This window comes from Cervus canadensis, chromosome 14 (assembly GCF_019320065.1).
Source record: "Cervus canadensis isolate Bull #8, Minnesota chromosome 14, ASM1932006v1, whole genome shotgun sequence".
NCBI lineage: Eukaryota > Metazoa > Chordata > Mammalia > Artiodactyla > Cervidae > Cervus > Cervus canadensis.
Window position 1 is genome coordinate 11865112 of NC_057399.1, and position 19739 is coordinate 11884850.

Sequence of the window (19739 nt, forward strand, 5' to 3'; positions counted from 1 at the left end):
TTTTATGTTTTTCTTTCCATTTATAAAAGAAAAGCTGCATGGTTACACAGGCCTCACCGAGAATCTGTAATAATAACAATTCATCATATGGTACTAATAGATGGAATATATTTTTAGAGAATACATTGTATAAACTAAGGACTGAGATATGTCAGTGGAATCACTAGAGTCAGCTGTTTCAAACCTCAGGATGGTGCAATGATTTATTTTTCACAGCATTCTTAGGTTCAGTTCAGATCAGTTGCTCAGTTGTGTCCAACTCATTGTGACCCCATGGACTGCAGCATCACCAGCTTCCCTGTCCATCACCAACTCCCAGAGCTTGCTCAAACTCATGTCCTTTGAGTCGGGGATGCCATCCAACCATTTCATCCTCTGTCGTCCCCTTCTCCTCCTGCCCTCAATCTTTCCCAGCATCAGGGTCTTTCCCAAAGACTCAACTCTTCTCATCAGGTGGCCAAAGTATTGGAGCTTCAGCATGAGTCCTTCCAATGAACACCCAGGACTGATCTCCTTTAAGATGGACTGGTTTGATCTCCTTGCAGTCCAACAGACTCTCAAGAGTTCTCCAACACCACAGCTCAAAAGCATCAATTCTTTGGTGCTCAGCTTTCGGTATGGCCCAACTCTCACATCCATACATGACTACTGGAAAAACCATAGCTTTGAATAGACAGACCTTTGTTGGCAAAGTAACATCTCTGCTTTTTAATATGCTGTCTAGGTTGGTTGTAGCTTTTCTTCCAAGGAGCAAGTCTCTTTTAATTTGATGGCTGTGGTCACGATCTGCAGTGATTTTGGAGCCCCCAAAAATAAAAGTCTGTCACTGTTTCCATTGTTTCCCCATCTATTTGCCATGAAGTGATGGAACAGGATGCCATGATCTTAGTTTCTTGAATTTTGAGTTTTAAGTCAGCTTTTTCACTCTCCTCTTTCAACTTCATCAAGAGGCTCTTTACTTCATCTTTGCTTTCTGCCATTAGGGTGGTATCGATATTTCCCCTGGCATCTTGATTCCAGCTTGTGCTTCATCCAGCCCTGCATTTTGCATGATGTACTCTGCATATAAGTTAAATAAGCAGGTGATAACATACAGCCTTGACGTACTCCTTTCCCAATTTGGAGCCAGTCCATTGTTCCATGTCCGTTTCTAACTCTTGCTTCTGGAGCTGCATACAGATTTCTCAGGAGGCAAGTCAGGTGGTCTGGTATTCCTCTCTTGAAGAATTTCCCAGTTTGTTGTGATCCAAAGGCTTTGGCATAGTCAATGAAGCAGAAGTAGACGTTTTCCTGGAATTCTCTTGCTCTCTCCATGATCCAACAGATCTTGGCAATTTGATCTCTGGTTCCATTGCCTTTTCTAAAACCAGCTTGAACATCTGGAAGTTCACAGTTCACGTATTGCTGAAGCCTGGCTTGGAGAATTTTAAGCATGACTAGCGTGTGAGATGAGTGCAATTGTGTGGTAGGGTGAGCATTCTTTGGCATTGCCTTTCTTTGGGATTGGAATGAAAACTGATGTTTTCCAGTCCTATGCCCACTGCTGAGTTTTCCAAATTTGCTGGCATATTGAGTGCAGCACTTGCACAGTGCCATCTTTTAGGATTTGAAATAGATCAGCTGAAATTCCATCACCTCCACTAGCTTTGGTTGTAGTTGTGCTTCCTAAAGCCCATTTAACCTCCCACTCCAGAAAGTCTGGCTCTAGGTGAGTGATCACACCATCGTGGTTATCTGGGTCATGAAGATCTTTTTTGTATAGTTCTTCTGTGTATTCTTGCCACCTCTTCTTAATATCTCCTGCTTCTGTTAGAATCATTTCTGTCCTTTATTGTGCCCATCTTTGCATGAAATGTTCCCTTGGTATCTCTAATTTTCATGAAGAGATCTCTAGTCTTTCCCATTTGTTTTCCTCTGTTTCTTTGCACTGATCACTTAGGAAAGCTGTCTTCTCTCTCCTTGCTATTCTTTGGAACTCTGCATTCAGATGGATATATCTTTCTTTTTCTCCTCTGCCTTTTCTTTTTTTTCTTTTCTCAGATATTTGTAAGGCCTCCTCAGACAACCATTTTGCCTTTTTTTTCCTTGGGGATGGTCTTGATCACTGCCTCCTATAAAATGTCATGAACCTCTGTCCATAGTTCTTCAGCCACTCTGTCTATCAGATCTAATCCCTTGAATCTATTTGTCACTTCTACTGTGTAATCGTAAGGGATTTGACTTAGGTCAGACCTGAATGGTCTAGTGGTTTTCCCTACTCTCTTCAATTTAAGTCTGAATTTTGCAATAAGGAGTTCATGATGTGAGCCACAGGCAGCTCCTGGTCTTGTTTTTGCTGACTGTATAGGGCTTCTCCATCTTCGGCTGCAAGGAATATAATCAATCTGATTTCGGTGTTGACCATCTGGTCATGTCCATGTGTAGAGTTGTCTCTTGTGTTGTTGGAAGAGGGTATTTGCTGTGACCAATGCGTTCTCTTGGCAAAACTCTATTAGCCTTTTCCATGGCTCATTTTGTACTCCAAGGCCAAATCTGCCTGTTACTCCAGGTATCTCTTGACTTTCAGCTTTGGCATTCCAGTGCCCTATGATGAAAAGGGCATCTTTTTTTAGTGTTCTAGAAGGTCTCATAGGTCTTCAAGGTTCTTTAGGTTAGATTTCTATAGTTGACATTTTCTTCCAAAATCCAGAGGTCTGTATCAAAGTATCTTTTGATCTCCATTTGGCTGACACACAGGCATTTAAAATTTAACAAGTCCAACATTGAGTTCTTGACAATCCCCCCTCCCCCCAATATGTTCCCCTGATAATAGTTCCTGGATCCTGGAATGTGAAGTCAAGTGGACTTTAGGAAGCATCACTATGAACAAAGCTAGTGGAGGTGATGGAATTCCAGCTGATCTATTTCAAATCCTAAAAGATGATGCTGTGAAAGTGCTGCACTCAATATGCCAGCAAATTTGGAAAACTCAGCGGTGGCCACAAGACTGGAAAAGGTCAGTTTTCATTCCAATCCCAAAGAAAGGTAATGCCAAAGAATGCTCACCCTACCACACAATTGCACTCATCTCACACGCTAGTCATGCTTAAAATTCTCTAAGACAGGCTTCAGCAATACGTGAACCATGAACTTCCAGATGTTCAAGCTGGTTTTAGAAAAGGCAGAGGAACCAGAGATCAAATTGCCAACATCCGCTGGATCGCCGAAAAAGCTAGAGAGTTCCAGAAAAACATCTATTTCTGCTTTATTGACTATGCCAAAGCCTTCGACTGTGTGGATCACAGTAAACTATGGAAAATTCTTCAAGAGATGGGAATACCAGACCACCTGACCTGCCTCTTGAGAAACCTGTATGCAGGTCAGGAAGCAACAGTTAGAACTGGACATGGAACAACAGACTGGTTCCAAATAGGAAAAGGAGTATTTCAAGGCTGTATATTGTCACCCTGCTTATTTAACTTGTATGCAGAGTACATGATGAGAAACGCTGGGCTGGAGGAAGCACAAGCTGGAATCAAGATTGCCAGAAGAAATATCAATAACCTCAAATATGCAGATGACACCACCCTTATGGCAGAAAGTGAAGAAGAACCAAAGAGCCTCTTGATGAAAGTGAAAGAGGAGAGTGAAAAAGTTGGCTTAAAGCTCAATATTCAGAAAACTAAGATCACGGCATTGAGTCCCATCACTTCATGGCAAATAGATGGGGAAACAGTGGCTGACTTTATTTTTCTGGGCTCCAAAATCACTGCAGACGGTGATTGCAGCCATGAAATTAAAAGACGCCTGCTCCTTGGAAGGAAAGTTATGACCAATCCAGATAGCATATTAAAAAGCAGAGACATTACTTTGTCAACAAAGGTCCGTCTAGTCAAGGCTATGGTTTTTCCAGTAGTCATGTATGGATGTGAAAGTTGGACTATAAGGAAAGCTGAGTGCTGACGAATTGATGCTTTTGAACTGTAGTGTTGGAGAAGACTCTTGAGAGTCCCTTGGATTGCAAGGAGATCAAACCAGTCCATCCTAAAGGAGATCAGTCCTGAATATTCACTGGAAGGACTGATGCTACAGCTGAAACTCCAATATTTTGGCCACCTGATGCAAAGAGCTGACTCATTTGAAAAGACTGTGATGCTGGGAAAGATTGAGGGAAGGAGGAGAAGGGGACGACAGAGGATGAGATGGTTGGATGGCATCACCGACACAATGGACATGGGTTTGGGTGGACTCCAGGAGTTGGTGATGAACAGGGAGGCCTGGCATGCTATGGTTCATGGGGTCGCAAAATGTCAGACACAACTGAGCAACCTAACTGATACTGATAGTAGTTCACAAAACAGCATTTTCATGGGCCCAGTCACGTTAAGTTAAAAGACTGGGGAATCCCCCCAGTTTCCCTCATGAAGCCTTGAGGCTGACTACCTCAAAAAGGTCCTTTGAATCTATTTCCATCTTCACTATCATCACTCCAGTCCAAGTTTTAACCAATCTCCATGCTTCCACTCTTACTTTTGTCTATTCTCCACATAGTAGCTGGCATACTTTTTTTTTTTTTAAAGGTTTGGTCTGACTCTTTCTGAACCCATGGACTGCAGCCTGCCAGGCTCCTATGTCCACAGAATTTTCCAGGCAAGAAAATAGGAGTGGGTTGCCATTTCCTTTTTCAAGGGATCTTCCCCACGACTCTTATCATACTTCAAAAAAGGGAGGGGGGGGTCTCAAATCACCCATATCCTTCACCCCTTCTTTGCCTTCCTTTTACATAAAATTTTAAATTCCTTATTGTGACTTACTGAAAGTTCCGTGATCTGATCCCTACCCGGCTTTAATTTCACTTACACTGTTCTCTGTCAACACAATAAGCTTCAGACAAACTGGACGTCTTCCATTTACCCAAAGAGCAATCTTCTCTCCTCTGCCCTACCCCACCCAAGAGCTTTCACACAGGCTTTACCAGCCTCTCTTCCGTCTGGCTAACTCCTGACCTCCCTCCCTTGCCCCCGAGTTTTAAATCTGGGTTCTTTCCACGCACTTACTACAAATTATTTAAATGGTATCTGATTAATGCCTACCTTCCCCACTCAGAAATTAACTTAAGGAAGATAGAAGCCGCATCAGCTTTGTTCACGTCTGTGCCCATAACAGCAGCAGCAACAACGAACACTCTGTGACCGGTAGTGTGTAAACATAAAATTATTTAATATATACTCCCAGCATATTGTTTGGACCATAGCCAGCGGTCAGTTAGTAGAATGAATGAAGCAGCCCCTCTGTGCACACCTACAAAGTCGCTCATTACCTCCTGGAACAGCCCATTACACCGGTAGGTAACTGGTGACTGGGAGAATCTTCTTCATAGTGACGACCCCAGTCGTCTGCCTGCAATTTCCACCCACCGATTCTATTTCTGCTGCAGCGGGGCCATGCAGTACCAGCCTTAACCGTCCTTCCGCGAGCTGGACTTCGTAGCGTCTGAAGCCTCATCCGCCCCGCTCACGTCTCCCTTTCCCCACCCTCCCTGCGGGGACTCCGGGTTCCTCCCCGCCGCGGTGGTCCGGAAGCCCAGCCCGGCCGCGCCCGCCGCTCCCGGCATCCCCTCCCCGCGCGCCACGTGACGGCGCCCGCCCCGCCCCAGCCCCGCAAATACCGCCCCCAGGCGGGGCTCGAGGCGCGCCCGCCCCTGGCCGCGCGCCGCAGTCCTCGCCGCTCAGGTGGCTGCGGCCCCGGCGCCCGAGGCCCGCGGTGCTGTGGGCTGGCGCCCCGGACAGCTCCCGGCGAGGTAAGGGGGAGACAGCCCGCGACCCCGGGATGCCCTGGCCCCGGAGCGGGGGGCGGCCCGGGGGAGGGGGCTCGGGCGCCCTGGGGCTGCCTCCCGGGGACCTCGGGCGCTTCGCGAGGCTGCCGGCCGAGGAGTCTGAGCACTTGGCCCCGGCTGCCCCGGGAGGGCTGCCCTCGGGCCGCCCGCGGCCCCGCGCTCTGCGGGCACCTGGAGGCTCAGCTGCACCGGAGAACACCTCTGCCTTGGTTTCCCCGCTTGTGAAACGCGGCCGGGAAGGTGGATCTCTGCGTTTGCCTTCAGCCTGGAGGTTGTGCGAGTCTGTGAGTGAAGTCGAAGAGGAAGATGGGAAGAGAACCCTCATCTCGGAACGCAGGAACGAGTGTTCGAGGGGCACCTTTTATGTTTTCTGTGTTTTGTGCAAATCGCAAAGCCTCTCCCGAGACTGGTTTCTCCATCTTGAAAGTAAAGGGGATCACCCCTGCCCTGCCTCGCTCACAGGACTACAGTGAAGGACAGGTGGAAAAGCCATTTGAAGAGCCAGAACTCGGGGTGTCGGTTACACCTGGGTTCATATAGCTCTGCCACTTAGCGTGCGACCTCGAGCCGGATAGAACCCCATCTGTTAGAAGATAACAACAGTAATTAGCTCATGAGGTTGTTGTGAGGTTTAAGTGTAACAGGGCTTAGCACCGTGTCCAGCACAGAAATGCTCAATAATTTGCTACTAGTACAAGTATTACATTAGTAAACTACAGAGTCATTCAGGTGAGGCACGTTTAGAACCATCACACTTCCGTTTCTGTGTATATATTCCTAAAAAGAATGCTGTAGTGATTTCCTACCAACGGGGCCAAGTGGAGTTCTTTCCCCGTTTCTGTCTGGGCCCCCTTTGCCGTCTCATTTGCAGTTGGCATGTGAACCTGTTGTTTCTACCAAGTGAGTCAGTCAGGATGGGAACACTAATGTATTGGAGCAGATGGGGATCAGATTCCCTCTGAGGGGAAAGAGAAGTGCCAGGCGTGTGCTGCCACCAAAAAAAAGCACAATACAGTGATTGGCTGTCAGAGCTGGAAGATGCCTGGGAAACCGTCTGCTCTGGTGTCTCCTTGGCCAAAGGGAGAAACTGGCCCCAGAACTGAGGACAGGACTGTGATTTTCTCAGGACCCGACAGGATGTTGGCCCTGGGTGGTGGAAAGAACGCACCCTGTTTACCAGATGCTGTACTTTCCCTGAATTTGGACCTGATTTCTTCATTTATTCAACAAGTATATATGGAGCACTTACTGTGTGCTTGTGTACCTAATAGGATCTGGAGAAGAAATACACACATACATATTCCTCTGCCAGTTCTTAGTACATTTTAAAATAACAATAGGTCCCAGTGAGCCTTCCTCATAGCAGCTGGCCCCAAGGGACCGATGCACAGAGAGAGGCCTGAATTGTTTCATGATCAGCCCCAGCGGTCCCAGGGCCCTTGTTGAAGCTTGGTGAGCTTTTAGAGACTGGAGAAAACACTGCTTTGTCAGGCCTTTTAGTAAAGGATCTCCTCGGGCCCGCGCAGTGCTTGGATTTCTTTTTCTGGTTTCAGGCAGGCCTCTTATTGTTTTTAGATTTCTGAAAAGAGCCACCCTCACCACGGTGCCTGCATTTTGGTTTCCATGGTTATCAGCTGAATTGTGTTTTTCTGATAGCAGAAAGTAGCTGTTAACTGATATGTGGTCAGGTAGCCCCAGTTCCCCGCGGTTTGTTTTCTGATGGTGGTTCTCTCTTTTTTTCAGCTGCAGTGCAGCCATAATATCCTTTGCTCCCTCCCAGCCTCTTTCCTTCTTTGCTTTAACAAACATCTACCAGTGACAGGGCCAAGAGGAGTGGTAATAAGTAGAAACAGAAAAAAAAAAACCAACAAAAAACAGAACAACACCACGTATAGACCCTGGTTTAGGTATCTCAGAATCTTTAGAGGGATAATCTGAAGGGGCAAATCAGTGGGGCTCTGATAAAGATGGAGATTGGGAGCAAGTGAGAGGTGGTAAGGATGGCGTCCTGGGCAACCAAGAGGATATATACTGAGATGCTTTTCAAGGAAGATGTAAAAGAAACAAGTTCCTTTTGCGTGTGTCAGTAACATAATAATAATAGTACAAGAAGCATTTTGTCCTTTCAGCTTACCTTAATGAATGAACCTTCTCTTAAGTCACCTATCATGGGCTTTCTTTGAAATGTTTCCTTATTTCTCTCGTTAGTCTTTCTTTTAGCCTAGGGATGTGTTAGTTCCTACCTGTACATATGATGATATGTTCATAAAGGTAGATAAAAGTAGATAAGCAGACTCATTTGGTTAAGATTTTGTCTTTCATTTTGGATGTTTAACCATATATCTCATTTCAAAACCAGTTGGGTTCTAAGCAGCCCCATATTTCTTTATTTTTCCAAATAATCTCCCAAGTCTCTTAATGCCCCCATTAGTGAGAATTACGAAGTCTCCCACTTGCAAGCCCCCTGGGGGCTCAGACAGCCCAGAGAAGTCAGTCTTACTGTCCAGACGGGAGAGGACAGTAGCCTGAGCAGGTCTGCCCACGTGGTTTCTGACACAGCTGTGTCGTATTACTGTTAAACAGCTGTCCTGCGCCATCTAAGGAAGTGTGTCTACTGCTGCTCACTGCCCTTCTTGGACCACGGCCCTGCCAGCTGATCCCGTGCTTGGATTCCAAGGTTGGAGCTTTTTAAATTTATGCCGCTGTGCTTAGCCATTCTCCCAAAGGGCCAAACTCTGGGCCATGTGTGGAGTTTGTCACTAAGCTGGGTTCCCCCACGCTCCCCTATTTGGGAAGCACATAGAGGCAGCCTCGGTCGGGGTCACCTCAGACCACCCAGTAGAGTTATGTATTTTCTTTTTTTTTTCTTATATATATTTATTTATTTATTTGACTACATGAGGTCTTAGTTACAGCACATGGGATCTTGTTCCCTGACCAGGGTTTGAACCCGGGCCCCCTGCATTGGAAGCAGAGAGTCTTAGCCACTGAACCACCAGGGAAGTCCCGAGTTATGTATTTTCAAAACTTTTCTCAGGGTTTGGGAGCTGAATCCTTTCTCGTCCTAACCCTAACCCATGGCTTTTTGGCAAATCGCTGTTATTCCTCCCCAGGATTTTGCCTACCAAGAATACTCAGGAATGCCAACCTTCAACCAGATAGCTCCTCCAGGACTTTGGGTGACCACTCATCTCGCTTTTCATAGGTAAGAGTCAAACAGTAATCAGTATGTTTATTTTATTGTCTTTGTTTTAAACTTTTAAAAGTATGTGACACAGGAAGTCCAGTGGTCAAGACTCCTTGCTTCCACTGCAGGGGGCACGGGTTCAATCCTAGGCGGGGGAACTAAGATCCCGCATGTCTCAGGCACAGCCTAAAAAAGAGAGAGAGAAATACAACAAGAATGGATGTGGGTAAAATCCATAAATGTATAGTTTAACAGTTCTAAGGAAAATACACATGTAACTACCACCTATATCAAGAAATAGAACATTGCCAGTAGTCCATAGCACCCCCTTCCAAATCAAAACCGCCTCCTAGAAGAAACTATGTTGACTTTTGTGATAATCATTTCTTTGCTTTTCTCTGTAGTTTTGTCACCTATGTTTACATTCTCAGAGATAGTTACTTTTTTTACTAGGTTTCTAACTTTATATGTGTAGAATCATATTGTGGGCTTTTTGTGTTTGCTTCTTTTGCTCAGCTTGTTTGTGAGCTGAATCCATGTGATGATTGCACTTATTTTCATATTGCTAGCAGTGTTTCATGATATGAATATGTCACAGTAGTGTTATTCATCCTTGTATTTACAAGTATTTTATCTTATAGTTTCTAAATGCAAAGAACAGTGCCGCCATGAACATCCTTAGACATTTTCTATTGTGTAGGTGAATGAGTTTCTTAATTTTTTATGTATTTATTTTTTTAATTCACCATCTAACCATTTTATTTTATTTAAAATTTTTTGACCGTGCTGCTTAGCATGTGGCATCTTAGTTCCCTGACCAGGGATCAAACCCGCACCCCCTACAGTGAAATCAGAGTCCCAGCCACTGGATAGCCAGGGAAGTCCTGTGAACGAGTTTCTTTAGGTTATATATGCTGAAGTAGAATTTCTTTGCTAGATGATGCCAAACGGTTTTCCAAGTGATTGTACCAATTTACTTTGCTACCAGCAATATATAACAGTTCCTGTTTTTTCACATCCTTGCAATGACTTGGTATTGTCAATTTAAAAATTTAAAACTATTCTTGTAGGTGGTTTTTATTGATATCTCTGTGGTTTTAATTCTCTTTCCTTGGTTACTACTGATGAGCACTTTTTTATTGGTTAATCAGATGGCATCTGTTGTTTGCTGCCTATTCAGTCTTTTGCCTGTTTTTCAGCTTTTCTTATTGATTTATCCGAGTTCTGTATAAATTTGGGGTAGTGGGTCCTTCTCAGTTATGTGTTTTAAAAGTACCTTCTCCTGCTCTGTGACTGTCTTTATCCTCCTAGCTGCTTATCTTAGACCCTATTCTGTTGAAGCAGGACCTCAGTGGGGATTAACACTCAAATGATGCATTGGAAGAAGTGGTCAGGAAAAGGAGGATAAGGGAAGCAGGATGGAGGGAGGAGAGGAAGAGAAGGATAACTAGGTGAGGTGGCAGTTTTCTGGAGAAGAGACATCAGGGTGTTGTTAGCAGCTGACACTTCTGTCTGGGGGATGGGTGCGCTAGGCAGTAAAGAGGATCTGGGTGGGGCACCAGTGGTATTGCCTATAGTCAAACCTTTGCCTTCCACATCCGCGTCACTCCATCCAGGTACAGCCTCTCCAGGATTCTGGTCAGTCACAGTTTCTGGGGAAACTCACAAGTATAAGGTTAGTGGGACAAGCTACAATCCCTGCCACTACTGTCGGTCCAAAGATCAAATCATGCCCGTAATCTTCCACTTCCACCATCCGTATTAGTTTCCCTCCTTTGTCCCCTGAACGTAAGAGAGAACTCTGACAAAGCGACCTGGATCTGCAAGTTTATTTTGTTATGTTATTTTTAACTACAGAGTCAATGTTTTTAGTGCTTCTAGGACAAGTTTTTCAATTTCTTCTTAAAGAATAGTTTAATAGTTTTCTTAAGTAATAGTTTTCAGGAGTTTGTCCCTTTTAAAGTTTCAAATTTATTTATATAAAGTTTGTAATATTTCCTTTCCCTTTTCATGTCTGCAACATCTGTAGTGATACCCTCTTTCCATCTGATTTCATTCTTACGCCTTCTCTTTTTTCTTCTTGAGCTTCAGTAGAGGTTCCTTTTCTTTTTTTTTTCCCCCCATTTATTTTTATTAGTTGGAGTCTAATTACTTTACAGCATTGTAGTGGTTTTTGCCATACATTGACATGAATCAGCCATGGATTCACATGTGTTCTCCATCCTGAACCCCCCTCCCACCTCCCTCTCCATCCCATCCCTCTGGGTCTTCCCAGTGCACCAGCACCGAGCAGTTGTCTCATGCATCCAACCTGGGCTAGAGGTTCGTTTTGAAGAACCAACTTTTGTCTTCATTGGTTTTCTCCATGGTTGGGTTTTCTATTCCATGAAGTTCTGCTTTTTTTAAAAAGAATTTTACTTTTCTTGTATATTTTTTTATTTTTCCTCTAACTTTTTGAAATGGATGCTTAGTTCATTAAGTTCTATACTTTTTATTTTTATTCTTTACATTTAAGGTTAAGCATTTTTCTCCAAATACTGTTTAGCCAGAGCTCATGAGTTTTGATATGTAGTATTTTAATCATTTATTTCTAAACACTTTCTAGTTCCCACTGTGATTGCCCTTTTGACTCATAGGTATCTTAGAGATGTTTTCTTCACTTCCAAGGATATCTTTTATTAATTATTTATTAGTTATCTTTTAATTATTATTTATTTATTAGTTAATTATTTATTAGTTATTTATTAGTTATCTTTTATTAATTGATTGTAGTCAGTGAGCTTGTTCTGTATAATCTTAATCTTTTAAATTTGTTGAAATTTCTGTTAGGGCTCTGTTTTGAGTTTTTATTAGTGTTATATGTGTGCTTGAAAATAATTTGTGTTCTTTAATTATTGGATTCTCTGTAATAGTTCTGTGTAATGCCATTAGATCAGGTTTATTAATTATTTTCAAATCTTGATCCTTACTGATTTTTTTGCTTATCTTAGCTATTATAGAGAAATGTGTTAAAATATACAACTATGATAATGAAATTGTCTGTTTTACCTTTTAATTTTTTGCTTTTATATCTTTGAGCCCAATTATCAAGTGCATACAAATATGAAGTTGTTATACTTCCTAGTGTACTAACCTTTTATCATTTATGAAGTTGCCCTTTTTTATTTCAAGTAAAGAAACTTTTTTAGCCTTAAACTCTATTTTATCTGATGCCAGTATAGCTATACCATCTTTTTTGGTTAATTTATGCGAGGTATATCTTTTCCTGTCCTTTTTGTTTCACCCTTTCTGTTTCTGGGTGTTTTTTTGTTTGTTTGTTTCTGGGTGTTTTAAAGATGCCTGTTATAAATAGCATATAGTTGGGTTTTGGTTTTTTATAATTTTTGTCTCTTAACTGGAACGTTTACTCCGTATTCATTTAATACAGCCACGGATGTATTTAGGTTTAAGTTTGTCGTCATATTTTATGCTTTCACTGTGTGTTTGTCCTGCTAGTTCTCCTTTTATTTTAGCTCTCTTTTTCCTTTTGGGGAGGTTGTTTTTAATCACTACTTTTCCCCTCTTCTTTCTAGTTTGGACATTATGCTCTTCTTGCTCTTATTTTAGTGGTTACCCTTGAAATTTTAATTTAACCAAAGTTGATAAATTATCGAAATGATAAATATCTCTACTCTTCTTTTGGATGGTACAAGACCTTAGGCCACTTGAACTGTCTTTTCCTTTGCTGCTTAACGGTAAACTTGTTATAATACAGTGTATCAGCTTTGATTAGAGTCATTTCAGGACCGGGAGATGGAACAAGTGAGATAAGGGAAGAGAAAAGTCAGAGAGCAAAGAATTTCCTTGAGAAAACTCTGTGTGTACCTGTCAGGACTCTCTTCGTTGCAAGTGACCAGTTTAGGCACTCTTAACTTTAAAAAGAAACTCTCTTGGCTTATAAAACTGTCTAGCTGGATCCAGGGGCCCAAAAATATTCTTAGGGTGCTTTCTCTATCTCTCATAGTCACTTAACCTTGTTTGTCTTAGTTTGGCTTCGTTCCTCAGATGGACTCATCTGAGTTGTCCCCATGCCTGGCAAGGGGGGATGGTTTATTCTGATCATCTACTTTGGGCCAGGGATCCATCCTCTGTGATGAAGGGCTGAAGCACTTTGCATGACAGCCCCTGGACTCAGGACTAAATGAAGTGGGAGTGGGGTTCTTCTAAAAAAAAAAAAAACCACAAGAAGGAAGGTGCAGACTTCCCTAGTAGTCCAGTGGTTAAGAATCCGCCTGCCTGTGGAGGGGACACAGGTTCGATCCCTGGTCCAGGAAGATCCCACATCCCGAGGGCCAGCTCAGCCCAGGCACCACAGCTACCGAAGCGTGTGCGCTCAGAGCCCGCGCTCTGCAACAAGAAGCCGCCACAGAGAGTAGCCCCACCTGCCGCAACTAGAGAAAGCCCGTGTGCAGCAGCAAAGACCCAGCACAACCAACAGTAAATAACAAATTGTGAAGAGGGAACGTGTGCCGGGCAGACGGAAGTTACAGCTGCCACAGTCCACTGTACTGAGCAAGGGCTGACGGACAGACACAGAGACTGAAGAGGGTGAGAGAGGTTGCAGTTGGAATTAACGCGTTTAATCTTTACAAGAACAGAGTGGGAGGACATCACTATTTACGAGCCCACTGACAAGGAAGGAGGGGGCTGGTCAAACAATTCCTTACTCACTCTGGGCACCTTGGCGTTGTTGGTTGAGGACATCTCGGTGGTTGACAGCAGACGTGTGGGGCTCTAGTGTGTATAGATGTTTTCAACACATCAGCCATGGTGCTTGCCATTCCCACAGCCCTTTCTAAGAGAAACTTCTGCATCCATAACTCCTGTTCATGGAGTGGCAGCCCCAGACAGCTGTGTTTCTACCATAAAATCTTGCTCTACCCCTACACCCTGCTCAAAACTTACTGAACCAGAGATGGACATTAGATCCAAGAGCAGCCAATTGCTGGCCTCACCGGGGACCTGTGATGTGACCCAGTGTAAAAGAAGATGTGTGTTCTCTTAGACATTTAAACTGGGGATACAGAAGGACACTTAGCTACAGAAATTGAAGCTGAAATGGCATAGAGAGAGAAGCCATGAGGTGGAGTCCAGCCTTTGAGGAGCCCTGGCTAGCTGATCTTAGGAGGAAGCAGAAGTAATGAAGGAGAGAAATGTTTTGCAGACTCCAAACCAGAGGAGAACAGAGGAGATCCTTGAAGAGGGGCGGAGTCATGTGGAGAGTGAAGACCCACACTCCAGGTGCTATGGGCCTTGGGGCTGCCATTGATCCAGACCATTCTAGACTCTGGGAAACCCAGACCTACTCTGTTTCTATTCTTGTGTTTCCTTTAAAATCCATCCCCCAAATGCCACATAAACCCTTGTGATAAGCTCTGTGTTGTTAGCTCTTGGAGTCAAGAGACTCGCTAGAACAGACACTCAGAACTTAGGGTCAGTGCCGGCATGGGTGGATTTCTGTTGCTGTCTGTGCTCTTTCTCAGTGATGCTGTTCTGAAAAGAAACCTCATTCTCTTTGCCATCAAGTGGCATCAGGTAGCTCTGTTGCAGTAAGAATCCCCTGCACCTGCCGCTTGGCCTGGTGGGCCTGTCTGCTTTGTAGGCCAGGAAGGGCGGCCATGACCTCCACTCCGTCTCTGTTCTCCTTGTATCTTATCTCACTACAGAAAACCATCACTTACTATGATTTGTTTTTCTAAGATGTTGGAGGGTTGCTTCAAAGGCAGTACAGAAAGAGAAAGGAATTTAGAGAAAGGAAAGAGTCAGTAACAGAGAGGGAATTCACCACTATTTATTGTGTGTTTACTATGTGTCAGGCGCAATGTTCAGTGATTTCCATTCATTGTCTCATTGTATTCTCACAACAACTCCCGAGGGTTTTATTATCCCCCCGCCCCACTTTAATAGATGAGGAAGCTGAGACCCAGATGTTCGGACTCCACTGAACATGTGATCTCAGGTGTAAAATAATAATCACCTGGTGTGGAATTGTCTCAAGCTGAGAGTGATTGAAGAGAAATTTCTGGGAAGCTGTATGTGGCCAAGTGAGAGGCAGGAGGTGGTGAGAAAGAGACATAAGATCTGTTTCCTCCGCAGACCAAGCCGCCTGGGAGGAGGCCAGAGGGCTGCCACCAAAACATCTGGGTTGGTTGGGGTCAGTTGAGGGTCTGTGTTCATTCCTCCTCCTGCTGCCGCACTTGCTGCCTGCTGGCCAGAGGCCTGCTGCTGGGCACAGGTGCCTTGATTCTCACAAATACTGGCTTGAGGTCCTAAATCTTTGGCCCAGGCTTCCCAACTGAGTCCTGCTCAGACACTGTGTGATACTCTAGTGCATAATAATTGCAGGAGTAAATTCATGCTTATTTCATGACCTGTGAGTTTTGCGTAATGGTGAGGTTAGAAGGTCCTTTACCATCATGGCACTAGTTAGGAATCCCAGAACCTCAGAAAGGGAACTAGGAGGCAGGGGCTTTGGACTCAGTCCAGGCTGGGAATGGCTGTAGTGCTTGCTGAATAAAAGATGGGATAACGTTTATTCCTGGAATCGGGTATGAGAGGACTGCCACCTCTTGGGTGTTAGAAGTGCTTACTGAGATGACATATGAAAAGCACCTGGGGTTTAATAAGCCTCAACCTTTCCCTGCCCCCTCAAGATCACCCGGTGAACTAGAATCCGATTCAAATCCAGATTTTCGGTTTCCCTGACCCAGTGCACTCTCCTAGGTGAGAATAAATGGCAGTGCATTGAAGTAGAGAAAGCGGGTCCTTATAGCTCCCAGCCATACTCAGCCCTGTAAATGCACCAGAACACAGAATTCTTGTCTGTGTCATCAAATTTCAAAGCAGAAAGTAAGAAACAGTTGGTTGTTTCTCAGGCTGAAGAGTACTGAGGTTTGAAGAAATGATAAAAAGCCCAAATGAGATCTGTCATCTTCAAAGTTTTAAGCTTTGTTTTATTTTCCAATAGAGTGTGTACGTGTGTAAGTGTAGGTATGTGTAGGGAGCTCGTTCATGGTTCTCTGTGTTTTAATCTCTGTGTTCTTTCAAACTAAGATCAACAAAGCTCTAGGAAATGTACTTGATTTGAAGAAAAGTCTAAAATCATTAACCTATTATGGTTCCTCAACTAATACAGTCTGTATTTAGTATGCTTCAGAACAGGGGAGGAAAATCTCTTCGTTTTTCCTTTGAAATACTAGAATCCTGAACTGTCTTGGCTCTTTTCCCCTGCTTTTTTGTTAAAAGCAAAATTCCTGCCACTTTGATATACTGATGTGGCCTCCTCTAGGTAGGAAGTAAGTGCATTTTCTTCATTATACAAACATGGGACAGGAAGGCAGGGTTGTTTAGTCCCACCCTCAAGGCTCTCCAGTGAGGGAGAGGCAGACCCCGACTAGAAGCTGGTTGGGTCCTTTTTGTCTGACTCTTCTCAGGATGGGTAGGGCCGTCTGTGCTGGGACTCACAGCAGCTCCTTACTGCCCTCAAGTGAACAAAAACTCTGCATTACCTGAACCAGCTGATCTTTCTCCTTGACCCCTTTAGACTCCCGGAGCTTCAGCCAGAACTGTTTCTTCCTGTATCCTCTGTGCTGTGATTAGTCGCTCAGTCATGTCTGAGTCTTTGCAACCCCATGGACTACATAGCCCACCAGGCTTCTCTGTCCATGGGATTCTCCAGGCAAGAAACCTGGAGTGGATTGCCATGCCCTCCTCCAGATGATCTTCCCAACCCAAGGATCACACCTAAGTCTCCCACATTGCAGGCAGATTCTTCACTGTCTGAGCCGCCAGGGAACCCCAGCCGAAATTTCCTGCCTGGGGGCTCGGCTGACCCTCTCCTCTGTCCACAGTCCCCATTCATCTTTTCTCTGGATGCCCCAACATCACCCCGTATCTCCGACGTCAGCTCTTCCATAAAACTTAATGATTAAAAACCCAGACACTGGGGTAAGGTCTGGCTCCAAAAGGGGGCTCTGTGCCTCTCTAGCAGAGTGATTTGGGGTAAGCCATTTGTCACCTAAGTTCTCTCGCATAGTTTCTTTATGTGTAAGATAAAGACAATAATAGTTTTAAATCAGTGCTTCTTAAACATGCAGTACATACGAATTCCCTGTAAAATTGTCAAAATGCCAATTCTGATCCAATAGTTACGGAATGGTGCCCAAGCGTTGGCATTTCTAACCAGTTCTTATAGGTCATAGAAACAACGTTCTGAGTTGTAAGGCTTTTGGAGACGCTGAGAGAATAAAAGGAAATAATGCATGGAGCGTGCTTAATGGTGTGCCCTTCAGACAGTCATGCCAAGTAAACAGTCGCTCCTGCTGTTTTCGTTGCCTGCTCTTATGACTGGCCGATTCCCCCAGCTAGGGGTCACATTTTTATTCTTTACACACAGACTTTCCCTCTTTTATGGCTCTGAGCACTTTTTTCCTTGCACTGTGGTTTTTGGGGGGTGGGGGAAGCTGGTGGTAGTGTTATCTTCGTCTCCTGCCGGACTTGAGGGTGAGGTCTTTATATTATTTCTGACTGTCACAGTGCTCACCACAGTCTTTACATAGCAAGTGTTGACCACATACTTGGGTTTTATTTACTTTTTTTTTTTTAATTCCACAAGGATCTGTCTCAAAGTATGGGTTCTATAGCTGAGGCTGTTCTAATACTGTACACCAGATAACTGATGATGGTGATCATTCATTCATTCAGTAAGTGTTTATTAAGCACCCACTGTGGGCCAGGCATGGTTCTAGGCATCTTACAAAGCAGCTCTCAGGGGAGACAGGCAGCACACTGAAGCCTTAAATAAAACGATAAGCTCCTTGAGGGCAGAGAATGTCTAACTGGCTGCAGTGAACTGCTCTACAGCCGGTGTTCAGATGCCGCGTCCCCTGGCCACCCTGCGTCTGCATGTGTTGCCTCGCTCCTCGCACGGGTAGTCCCTATGCTGTAACTCGGTACTTCCTCCCACCCCACACTGCACTCTCCCAAGAGCATTAGTGAGCTGCAGAGATGCCACTGGAGGTTTTACTCCTGACCCCAGCTCGCTGACCCGTCGTGATATGCAGTGATCTAAATGCACAGCTGCCACCCTCTTGGAAGCAGTGGCAGCCTGGACGGCACAGTAGTGCCTCAATTCCGGCGCCTTATGTTGACCAGAATTCTGTATGGTTTTCTCAGGGTGTTCGCTCCCAGTCTCTCCTCTATCAAGTCCTTTTCCACTTCATGCCATTTAGATGTTAGGCTGGCGAGGCGTTGGTCACCTCCACCGTCTCTGGTGATCTCACGCCATAGCTTTAGATGGCACTCTGGTCTCTGTTCAAATGTCACTTCATCGGAGACCTTCCTTGACGTGGGCGCACACACGTACACCCCTTAGCCTGCTTTATTTGTCTTCGAGGCGTTTATGTTATTATTTTTTTAAATGTACTTTCTGTCCCTGAAGGTCTTGTTTACTGGTTGTCAGTACTTGGAACAGTGCCTAGCACAAGATTAGACAATTGATGAATATTTGTTGAATAAATGATTTATTTTCCTTTGGAAATTCTCAAAATCCTCATGAAGGATAGCAAGATAGCCATCGCGAGCCTGTTTACAGATAAGGAAACAAGCTCACAGATGTTAAAGGATTTGCCTCAAGGGGCTAGGAAGGGATAGAGTCTACTTGTTGAGAGCCAGGTTCCATAGGATTCATCTCCCAAGGGAATGGCCCCTGCCTTCCCCACTGAGTCTGGGGACACTCAGGTGGCCCAGAGGCATGTGGATCCCTCCAGTGTGGTTAGGTAGGAACCTCACAGAAACCTGGAGTTCTCACACTCTTGGGAACAGATTTAAAAAGGAACAGTTTGAACCCTGCCTCAGGACCTGCTCCCTCCCATCTGAACAGATTCGCGCTGTTGTCAGTTCTTTAAGGCACAAGCCCTGGGGAACATTTGTTACTTTTAATTCCGTGGCTCAGAAGCCCCAGTGACAAAGAAAAGGGGGAGGGGGCAAAACGTGTTTACTTTTCTTAAAATTGAAATAGAGTCGGTTTACAATATTGTGTTTCAGGTATACAGAGTGACTTAGTTATTTATTTTTTAGATTATTTTCCATTATGTTGCTGTAAGATACTGAATATAGTTCTCTGTGCTATATGGTAAATTCCCGTTGCCTGTCTACTTTATGTATGAGTGCTGAGTGCTAAGTCGCTTCAGTTGTGTCTGACTCTTTGTGACCCTGTGGACCTAGCCTGCCAGGCTCCTCTGTCCATAGGGATTCTCCAGGCAAGAATACTGGAGTGGGTTGCCATGCCCTCCTCCAGAGGATCTTCCCAACCCAGGGATCAAACCCATGTCTCTTAGTCTTCCGTATTGGCAGGCTGGTTCTTTACCACTAGCACCACCTGGGAAGCCCACTTTGTGTATAGTATTGATAGTTTATTAATCCCATGCTCCTAAGTTACTCCCCCCAACCCTGCCCTTTGGTAACCATAAACTTGTTTTCTGTGTGAGTCTGTTTCTGTTTTGTCTATATATTTACTTGTATTATTTTGTAGATTCTACATGTAAGTGGTATCATATATTTGTCTCTGTGTGACTTGCTTCACTAAGTATGATATTCTCTAGGTCCATCCATCTGGCTGCAGATGGCTGAGTAATATTGCATAGTTAATCAGTTATGTCTAACTCTTTGCAACCCCATGGACTATAGCCTGTCAGGCTC

At 44.4% G+C, this 19739-nt stretch overlaps 1 protein-coding gene across 4 annotated transcripts in view; it reads left to right on the plus strand.

Annotated features, from left to right (window-relative positions):
• Nucleotides 1-5639: 5639 nt before the first annotated feature.
• FBXO10 (F-box protein 10) overlaps nucleotides 5640-19739 on the plus strand; it is a 43383-nt gene continuing 29283 nt past the window's right edge. For 2 of the 4 annotated variants that reach the window (XR_006272919.1, XM_043486864.1), the window contains exons 1-3: nucleotides 5640-5779; nucleotides 8399-8492; nucleotides 8929-9020. The gene's annotated coding sequence lies outside the window, so the exon portion shown is untranslated. Of the gene's footprint in view, nucleotides 5780-5944; nucleotides 6545-8398; nucleotides 8493-8928; nucleotides 9021-19739 lie in introns of those variants that run through there. The other 2 variants (XM_043486865.1, XM_043486866.1) reach the window with 2 other exon arrangements.